Raw genomic sequence first — 10,681 nt, forward strand, 5'->3', positions numbered from 1 at the left:
TACTGCACCTGGTGCGTTAACCCCCCAAGCTGTTATCCCTATCTCTGTTCTTATGGCTTGCACCATTGCTGATGGTGGGGAGGGATAAGAGGTTTTTCAAGCATTTCCCTTCCTCTAGGTTCCAGACTCCCTTACCGCTCAAATAAAGGATTTCTGCTCCATAGAGTACTTGTGGTGGGATCATTGCGTTGAAAGCTTTTAATATTGGTCGATGAGATTAATTTTAATATTGGTCGATGAGATTTACGAAGTCCTTATGCTGCCACTGCACCACGCAATGCGGTACAAGGCAACGCAAGCGCTTCAGAGAGATTTACTAAGCCATGCAAAGCCATGCAAAGGCAGTCTGTGCGGCTTACTAAAGGCAGAGTAACGCAAGGCAGCGCAAGTCGCCGCTAAGCGCTGTGAAGGCGTTCCAGGGATGGAGTGTTGGTATTCCCAAGCACTAGCCGAAGGGGTTTCAGATTTATGGAACTTTATCAAAATGTTAAGCCTTACCAGGTGAGGCATAATAAGGAGAAATGTGCTTATTTCTCCTTGGTATTTCGTCTTTCTAAGTGTGCCGCAGAACACCAAGAAAGAAAGGAAAATGCCTTTAAGGATTGTTTTTGTGCAGGGAAGAGTCCCTTGCTGCAGAAAAACAATCCTGCCTGTAAAGCAGGCACCCTTACACCATGGCCAAGGGTGCCTGTGTTGGCGCTTGGCAGCCACAAGCACTCCAGGGCAAGGTGACAGAGCAGGAATGCACAATTTGTTAGTAATTATGGTGCATTCCTTCCATCGCCATTTCACGCAGCGTAGTAAGTTGTCTTATCTTGCGTTGCACCAGACCTTAGTAAATTTGTCACCAGGTATCTTCAGATCTATGTGTTGATACCCATTCAGGGCAGAAAAGTCATAATCATAGGCTTTTGGTGTAAGGATGCTGCACAGAATTCTGATTTCTAGCCAGGGCTTTAAGTGGGCCGGGTCCTGCTGGTGCTTATCACCGGCAGTTCTAAAAAGCAGGGGTCCCTATCGGGCTCTCCACTTTTTCACTCACCATCAGGGTGAAAAAAAATCTTAACTCCGCAGCAGTCCCACCATTCACTGCCTTTGATGTAACTTCAAGGGGACTCGTTATAGTTCTTTCACACTCCGTTCATTTCAGAATTGAAGCAATTTCAATAATATATACAACGCAGCCATAGTTGGTGCTTATTTATCTTACACAGCTAACAACCATTGACAAAGTCAATAGTCCTCCCTGGCTTGTTGTATGTGTAATTGTACATGTATTATATATCTGGATGCAATGACAATAGCAGCAAAATACTAGTCAGGCGACATACTCTGCTAAGCACAGAATTTGAGCTTTTGTGTTTTAAGCCACGCCCTTCATTACATCGGCCACGCCCCTTTGACAGACCCTCCCCTCCCACCTCCCCCATGTTTTTTCAAAAAGTAAAAATTGTCAGACTAATACAATAGATGACAATAAAAAAACACAATACAAGAAACAATCATTTGAAAAGGACAAATAAAAAGGTTAAAATACAATGTGGCACAATAATAAATGTTCAAATGTATTATTTGCCTAGGTTTGGTCTTTCACACAAGCTCAGGGTACATAAAACACTGCACAAGCTCAGGGTACATAAAACACTGCACTAATCAATATACCTCAAGACCAATTGGGAAACAACCTTCAAAGATGTTAACTGAACAGGAGACGCGTTTAATAAAAAAATAATGTATTTCATATTACGGTTATCTTACAGCTTCGAAAGCACTGTAAATACACTGCATCGCCTCAAAAATGATAACCTAAATAACTCCCCCTTATACTGCAGATCGCACACAGTTCTCAACCAGTACTTTAAATTGAAATATAAAAGTGCAGGTACTCACTGTCTCGGAGTACCCTTTTGCTACTCAGAAGTGCCCGTACTCTCCCATTAAAAGTGGAGAATGTCTGCTCCGAAGTGCTGCAACTCTCTCTTTCAAAGTACAGGAGTGCAGCTATTCGGTACCTCGCGGTACTGATCTCAGCAGCAGGCGCTGCACCCACCCAGCCCTCGCTCTGCTTTATGACATCACCGCGGGGACGGGAGGCCCCCGGGGCTGTAGATTCCTGTCTCCTTCCACTTTTACTGCCAGGTAACATTCCGCCCGCCTTGAGAAGAATGGCGGGAATGCCGGGGGCCTCTTTGCCGTCGTGAACGTGTGGGAACACGCGGGGCTCTGACTGGGAGGTCACCGGCTCCAACCTGCTGGAAGCTTCCATCGGACTCGAGGGGCGCGCATACCTGCAACAGGTGTGCCTGGGAATGTCTACCCTCGGTCCGTTCTTGGCTCTGTGAAGGGGCTTGCCTCCTGGGGGGTGGGGGCGCATGCATGCGGACCTCTGAAATATATCGCCCCCGCTATAAGCTTCAATTATTTGCAGCAAACATGTTGAATAATCTCAAATCTAAAATGCCGTCCCATTTAAAATGAGACGATATTAGTCCAAAGACACACTCCACAAAGCTGCTCGACAGTCACGGACACGTTTTGCCCCGCCCTCCTTGAAGCTCAGCTGTGTGCTGACGGTAACAAAGCTCGAGAGGTGGCTAATGACTGCTATGTTGAAAATACAGTGTGTGCAAAACAGAGCAAAGACATCCTCTGAGGGCTGCAGCACAAAGACATTCCCTGGAAAGATTAGTGTCACGCGCCCACACCCACCTCCCAGCGGCCCTTCATTCCGGAGCTTAAATCCACGATCACAGCACAGCATAGCTCTTCTTCAGGTAACGTTCACAAAGAGAGATACTACGTTTTCAGTCTCTGCAGCGAGGCCAAGGATTGAATGAGCAGTGTGAAGACAGTGAACGCGTGGGACGCATAATGAGCTAAAGTGGGTGGACATTATTACAAGCTGACACTGGTGTGCAGTGTGAGGAGTTGGCACTGGGCTCTGAGGGGCTGGTAGTGTTTGGGAGTTTGTGAGCAGGGTGATAGCCCAGTAAGGTTCTAGGGATAAAAATAATGGTAGAATGACTATTGGTTTTTTGTTATCACAGTTTTAATTCATCTATAAGTAGCATAATGTGCTAATATTCCTGCTGCAAAGCACAATGTGTAACATGCATGTGGAGAAGTGTGGCTCACTGGTTAGAGGAGGCAGACCTGGAAGCAGAGGTCAGCCCGGGACCAGGGTTCAATCCCGGCTCGGCGGGGTCTTGAGTCCTAAAATGTCCATGGACTCGACAATTCTTGCTCCGGTGCCAACTCGATTCACGGGTTCACACTCTGCGACTCTGGGCAATAGCTTGCTTAATCTCCACAACGGCCCCTCGCGGCGGGATGCCTGGCTTTCACCTTGTGGATACCCTGCTGGGGTTATCTCACAGGGGAATACCAGGACGGGTTCCCTAAGCAAGCGCTTAGAAACCGCTCGGTGATTTGCGCTATATAAATTCCTGTACATTTACATTTACATGCACATCATAGATTTGATTGTATGTAGCCAGCTCAGTGGGTTACTGCTTTTGTGGCAGAGATCCCTTTGTTACTTGCAGCTCATAAGTTACAATCCTTCCAATATAGCTCAGTGAGCTATAAACTGGAATCAAGGGTCTGCTTGCAAATTGCAAGGCAGAGGCGTTGAATCTTATTGGGTTTTTCGATCGTTTGTTATTCTAAGGTTGCAAAACGCTTTCTTTGGGTAGTAATAAATTCTTACTGGTACAGACAGCCCCAACCAGCATTCCGTTTTGAATCAGACTGTGTGCACTCTTAACATGCATATCATACCTATCACTGTGAGTGATGTGACTCCTACACCGTGTAGCCATCATTGTTTTATGTAACATTTCATGTATTTTGATTTACACACTTGTGTGATTCATTATTTTGTAGTATGTGCACGTGATGTAAAGTTCTCTGGCACTCTACATTGTGATGAGTTGTGCTATAAAAGAAATTAAACTTAAAAAGAGAATTGGTAAGTGCTATTGAAATAATTATTGCTCCATTCACTCATACAGATGCGTGTGGCAGTCTTACAATGCATTCGGGTCTCTTCCATACAGAGGTTGACCAAAGTCACAAGCCAGCCCACAAATCTTAGTTTCACCTAAACATGTGTAAAGTGAGAACTCCATTGCATTGGCATCAAGGTGTTAGGCTCCACATAGCTCATAGCCAGGATTATACTCATATAAAAGGAGGGCTGATTGCCCTTTAAGTGAGGCCTTATGTGTTGCGCCTAGCTAGAAGTGAAAAGAAGAAACCTCCTTACCTTTTGCAAGTTGCTGATTTCCATATTCATGGGCAAATTCAGCATATTTCTCTGGGGTCAGCCTGGATCTCAGACTGGCTCACTGATTGCACCTGGATCTGGGACCTGGATGGACCGCTCTCATTTCCTGCATGGGTTCTGGTGTCTGTGCTGTATCTTTTCTGTGTGTGCTGGAAGCCTGCACCACAAGTACATGTTCTGTGCCTGTTCTGTGTAAAAAGACAATGATGCTTGTGGTGTGCCAGGTCCCTGAGTGTGATGGAAGTGTCCAGCACAAGTGCATGTGCCTTCCCTGTTCTGTGTGTGAAGGCTTGCCCCAGTGCTGCCTGTGGTGTACCTGTTCCATGCTTAAGGGAGGTGTGCATCAAAAGTGCATGTGCTGTACCTGTTCCATGTGAGAAGGATTGCACCAGTGATGGATATGGTGAACCTGGTCCATGTGTAAAGGAATCGTGCACCATAAGAGCATGCGCTGTATCTGTTCTGTGTGTGAAGGATTGCACCAGTGATGGATATGGAGAACCCGGTCCATGTGTAAAGGAATAGTGCACCACAAGTGCATGCGCTGTACCTGTTCCCTGTGTGAAGGCTTGCACCTGTGCTGCCTGTGAGGTGCCTGGTCCATGTGTAAAGGAATCGTGCACAAGTGCATGCGCTGTACCTGTTCCCTGTGTGAAGGCTTACACCAGTGATGGATATGGTGTACCTGGTCCATGTGTAAAGGAATCGTGCACAAGTGCATGCGCTGTATCTGTTCTGTGTGTGAAGGATTGCACCAGTGATGGATATGGTGAACCCGGTCCATGTGTAAGGAATCGTGCACCATAAGTGCATGCGCTGTACCTGTTCTGTGTGTGAAGGATTGCACCAGTGATGGATATGGTGTACCTGGTCCATGTGTAAAGGAATCGTGCACAAGTGCATGCGCTGTATCTGTTCTGTGTGTGAAGGATTGCACCAGTGATGGATATGGTGAACCCGGTCCATGTGTAAGGAATCGTGCACCATAAGTGCATGTGCTGTACCTGTTCTCTGAGTGAAGGATTGCACCAGTGATGGATATGGTGAACCCGGTCCATGTGTAAGGAATCGTGCACCATAAGTGCATGCGCTGTACCTGTTCTGTGTGTGAAGGATTGCACCAGTGATGGATATGGTGTACCTGGTCCATGTGTAAAGGAATCGTGCACAAGTGCATGCGCTGTATCTGTTCTGTGTGTGAAGGATTGCACCAGTGATGGATATGGTGAACCCGGTCCATGTGTAAGGAATCGTGCACCATAAGTGCATGCGCTGTACCTGTTCTGTGTGTGAAGGATTGCACCAGTGATGGATATGGTGTACCTGGTCCATGTGTAAAGGAATCGTGCACAAGTGCATGCGCCGTATCTGTTCTGTGTGTGAAGGATTGCACCAGTGATGGATATGGTGAACCCGGTCCATGTGTAAAGAAATCGTGCACAAGTGCTTGCGCTGTACCTGTTCCCTGTGTGAAGGCTTACACTAGTGATGGATATGGTGTACCTGGTCCATGTGTAAAGGAATCGTGCACAAGTGCATGCGCTGTATCTGTTCTGTGTGTGAAGGATTGCACCAGTGATGGATATGGTGAACCCGGTGCATGTGTAAGGAATCGTGCACCATAAGTGCATGCGCTGTACCTGTTCTGTGTGTGAAGGATTGCACCAGTGATGGATATGGTGTACCTGGTCCATGTGTAAAGGAATCGTGCACAAGTGCATGCGCTGTATCTGTTCTGTGTGTGAAGGATTGCACCAGTGATGGATATGGTGAACCCGGTCCATGTGTAAAGGAATAGTGCACCACAAGTGCATGCGCTGTACCTGTTCCCTGTGTGAAGGCTTGCACCTGTGCTGCTTGTGAGGTGCCTGGTCCATGTGTAAAGGAATCGTGCACAAGTGCATGCGCTGTACCTGTTCCCTGTGTGAAGGCTTACACCAGTGATGGATATGGTGTACCTGATCCATGTGTAAAGGAATCGTGCACAAGTGCATGCGCTGTATCTGTTCTGTGTGTGAAGGATTGCACCAGTGATGGATATGGTGAACCCGGTCCATGTGTAAGGAATTGTGCACCATAAGTGCATGCGCTGTACCTGTTCTGTGTGTGAAGGATTGCACCAGTGATGGATATGGTGTACCTGGTCCATGTGTAAAGGAATCGTGCACAAGTGCATGCGCTGTATCTGTTCTGTGTGTGAAGGATTGCACCAGTGATGGATATGGTGAACCCGGTCCATGTGTAAAGGAATAGTGCATCACAAGTGCATGCGCTGTACCTGTTCCCTGTGTGAAGGCTTACACCAGTGATGGATATGGTGTACCTGGTCCATGTGTAAAGGAATTGTGCACAAGTGCATGCGCTGTATCTGTTCTGTGTGTGAAGGATTGCACCAGTGATGGATATGGTGAACCCGGTCCATGTGTAAAGGAATAGTGCACCACAAGTGCATGCGCTGTACCTGTTCTGTGTGTGAAGGCTTACACCAGTGATGGATATGGTGTACCTGGTCCATGTGTAAAGGAATCGTGCACAAGTGCATGCGCTGTATCTGTTCTGTGTGTGAAGGATTGCACCAGTGATGGATATGGTGAACCTGGTCCATGTGTAAAGGAATCGTGCACCATAAGAGCATGCGCTGTATCTGTTCTGTGTGTGAAGGATTGCACCAGTGATGGATATGGTGAACCCGGTCCATGTGTAAAGGAATAGTGCACCACAAGTGCATGCGCTGTACCTGTTCCCTGTGTGAAGGCTTGCACCTGTGCTGCCTGTGAGGTGCCTGGTCCATGTGTAAAGGAATCGTGCACAAGTGCATGCGCTGTACCTGTTCTGTGTGTGAAGGATTGCACCAGTGATGGATATGGTGTACCTGGTCCATGTGTAAAGGAATCGTGCAAAAGTGCATGCGCTGTATCTGTTCTGTGTGTGAAGGATTGCACCAGTGATGGATATGGTGAACCTGGTCCATGTGTAAAGGAATAGTGCACCACAAGTGCATGCGCTGTACCTGTTCCCTGTGTGAAGGCTTACACCAGTGATGGATATGGTGTACCTGGTCCATGTGTAAAGGAATCGTGCACAAGTGCATGCGCTGTATCTGTTCTGTGTGTGAAGGATTACACCAGTGATGGATATGGTGAACCCGGTCCATGTGTAAAGGAATAGTGCACCATAAGTGCATGCGCTGTACCTGTTCTGTGTGTGAAGGATTGCACCAGTGATGGATATGGTGTACCTGGTCCATGTGTAAAGGAATCGTGCACAAGTGCATGCGCTGTATCTGTTCTGTGTGTGAAGGATTGCACCAGTGATGGATATGGTGAACCTGGTCCATGTGTAAAGGAATCGTGCACAAGTGCATGCGCTGTACCTGTTCCCTGTGTGAAGGCTTACACCAGTGATGGATATGGTGTACCTGGTCCATGTGTAAAGGAATCGTGCAAAAGTGCATGCGCTGTATCTGTTCTGTGTGTGAAGGATTGCACCAGTGATGGATATGGTGAACCTGGTCCATGTGTAAAGGAATAGTGCACCACAAGTGCATGCGCTGTACCTGTTCCCTGTGTGAAGGCTTACACCAGTGATGGATATGGTGTACCTGGTCCATGTGTAAAGGAATCGTGCACAAGTGCATGCGCTGTATCTGTTCTGTGTGTGAAGGATTACACCAGTGATGGATATGGTGAACCCGGTCCATGTGTAAAGGAATAGTGCACCATAAGTGCATGCGCTGTACCTGTTCCCTGTGTGAAGGCTTGCACCTGTGCTGCTTGTGAGGTGCCTGGTCCATGTGTAAAGGAATCGTGCACAAGTGCATGCGCTGTATCTGTTCTGTGTGTGAAGGATTACACCAGTGATGGATATGGTGAACCTGGTCCATGTGTAAAGGAATAGTGCACCACAAGTGCATGCGCTGTACCTGTTCCCTGTGTGAAGGCTTACACCAGTGATGGATATGGTGTACCTGGTCCATGTGTAAACGAATCGTGCACAAGTGCATGCGCTGTATCTGTTCTGTGTGTGAAGGATTGCACCAGTGATGGATATGGTGAACCTGGTCCATGTGTAAAGGAATAGTGCACCACAAGTGCATGCGCTGTACCTGTTCCCTGTGTGAAGGCTTACACCAGTGATGGATATGGTGTACCTGGTCCATGTGTAAAGGAATCGTGCACAAGTGCATGCGCTGTATCTGTTCTGTGTGTGAAGGATTACACCAGTGATGGATATGGTGAACCCGGTCCATGTGTAAAGGAATAGTGCACCACAAGTGCATGCGCTGTACCTGTTCCCTGTGTGAAGGCTTGCACCAGTGCTGCCTGTGGTGCACCTGGTCCATTTGTAATGGAGGTGTGCACCACAAGTGCATGTGCTGTATCTGTTCCGTGTGTGTGAAGGCTTGCACCAGTGCTGCCTGTGGTGCACCTGGTCTATGTGTAAGGGAATTGTGCACTACAAGTACATGCGCTGTTCCTTCTCTCTGTGTCAAGGCTTGCCCCAGTGCTGCCTTCGGTGCACCTGGTCCAGGTGTAAGGGGAGCGTGCACCAGAAGTGTATGTGCTGTACTTGTTCCGTGTGTGAAGAAGGCATCCATTAATTGTGCATATGCTGTACGAAGAAAAGCATGAATGTGGCACTTTTCTGTGAACAAGGTCAGCATGAGCAGTTCATTGTCCTCATACAGAGCCTTGAAGCAGCACGAAGGAAGCATGTGGCGCTTTATACTGTATCAAATAAATACACCTTGTACTGCACATTCCTTCCGCCGCCCCTTATCACACAGGGCTTTCCGCCGCCCCTTATCACACAGGGCTATCATTAAGAAATGCTACGAGGAAGACGCTTGTTTCGCAATTGTTTCAATGCTTTGTCAGTTATTAAAGCGCAAGCAATAATAAAGATTGGACAAAGACCACACACGTGTGAACCGCGTGCAGCCGGGCTTAGGACCACGTGTCCTCATTCCGAGGTAAACAAACACAGCAACGGCAGCAATTATCAATGCGCGCCCATTTTCGAGTTTTATCTTGTCGTCATAAAAGGACACAATACCGAAGCTGACGTACCACATTAACCACACACACAACGTATAAAAAGCAGCGTACGATATGATGTAACAGGCACATTAGCCCGAAATAACATTACGATTGCTCCCCTGGATTCATTGATAGCATGCCAATACCGCACAAAAACTCGCTAAAATAGACAAGGCGCTTTGATGCCATAACAATGTAGATTGACGCTATGCAAATGTAAATAATATAATATACCCCCACAAAGAGCCCCGGACAAACCTTTCTCGGTCGACTTTTGCTGGTATTTCTCAGTTGGGAGCAAGTAATGCCCCTTCCTCGTTTAACACCTGTGACGCTCTTCCTGTCTTCTGGGAATTTTTGGGTAAATTGATCCAGAGAAGCGCGACTGGTACTTTAAAGCTCCGCGAAGCCTTGCAAGTCCTAGAAGGCGCAAGGAGTTTTGAGACGTTCTTAAAGTTCTTTGATAACACGGGATGGGGAAGGTTTGGATTTTGTAGAAGGTTCTCGAAAATTCCGCATTGTTCTAGGGCGCGCGAAAAGTTCTGGAAAGCTCCTCTTTGATGCTCCGGAAAACTGAGACTTATCGGAAGAAGAGTGTCTGACAGGATGCTGTGGATGGTTCTAGCAGTTCGTGGCCATCTAGAAAGTTCCAGCGTAGAGCGAAAGCGCTGGGAGTTCCTAGCAGCTCGGGGAGCAGCTCCCGGAAGCCCTGGGCAGCGCTAGAAGTTCAAGGAAGCTCGCAAGCGGCCGCGTTCCCTCCGAGTACCACCCCGGCTTGACAGACACGCAGAGAGAGAGATGCGATCAGTTTCCAGTCCCCACCCTCCAGCGAGTGGGAGTCACTGGAAATATTTCACCTCAATAATTAGACATCGAAATGCGTGGGGAGGAGGAGGGCGGGGGCTGTAGGAAGGAGTGAGCCCGCCCGACTGAGGGGCGAGGTACCGAGCTCTTTACCTGCAGGCTGGAGGCAGGGAAAAGTGGGCACACGCCCAGATCCGGAGTATGGAAACATCGCTGCGAGGATTTATGAATCAGCATGGGCGTTAATTAGTGGTCGCAACTAAACCCGCCCCTCCCACGAACCCTGGCACTGCCAGTGTGACCCCTGGCCTAAGAGGTCGCCACAGCAGTGACAGGAACAAAAGCCAAACACAGCTCCTCTCGCGAGCCTTTTAAGACGCTTTCTATTTCTTCAAGCGGGGGCGTGTGGCTGCCATAAATAAATTCAGCAGTTCACCTCACACTGCAAGGAAACACAGTGTTACCGTCGTTTCCTTTCAATTCTTTTATTGTCGCTGGTTGAGAGAAGCTAGCATAAAAGGCGATGTTTCTCGGCGTCACATGGAATTGT

At 47.9% G+C, this 10,681-nt stretch overlaps 1 protein-coding gene across 2 annotated transcripts in view; it reads right to left on the bottom strand.

The window, feature by feature from the left end:
• Positions 1-10,210, bottom strand: part of COL20A1 (collagen type XX alpha 1 chain) — a 491,294-nt gene extending 481,084 nt beyond the window's left edge. The window contains exon 1 of one of the 2 annotated variants that reach the window (XM_086932816.1): positions 9,586-10,210. The gene's annotated coding sequence lies outside the window, so the exon portion shown is untranslated. Of the gene's footprint in view, positions 1-1,890; positions 2,008-9,585 lie in introns of those variants that run through there. The other variant, XM_086932817.1, reaches the window with a different exon arrangement.
• Positions 10,211-10,681: the final 471 nt, after the last annotated feature.

The sequence above is a fragment of the Lissotriton vulgaris genome, chromosome 7 (assembly GCF_964263255.1).
Source record: "Lissotriton vulgaris chromosome 7, aLisVul1.2, whole genome shotgun sequence".
NCBI lineage: Eukaryota > Metazoa > Chordata > Amphibia > Caudata > Salamandridae > Lissotriton > Lissotriton vulgaris.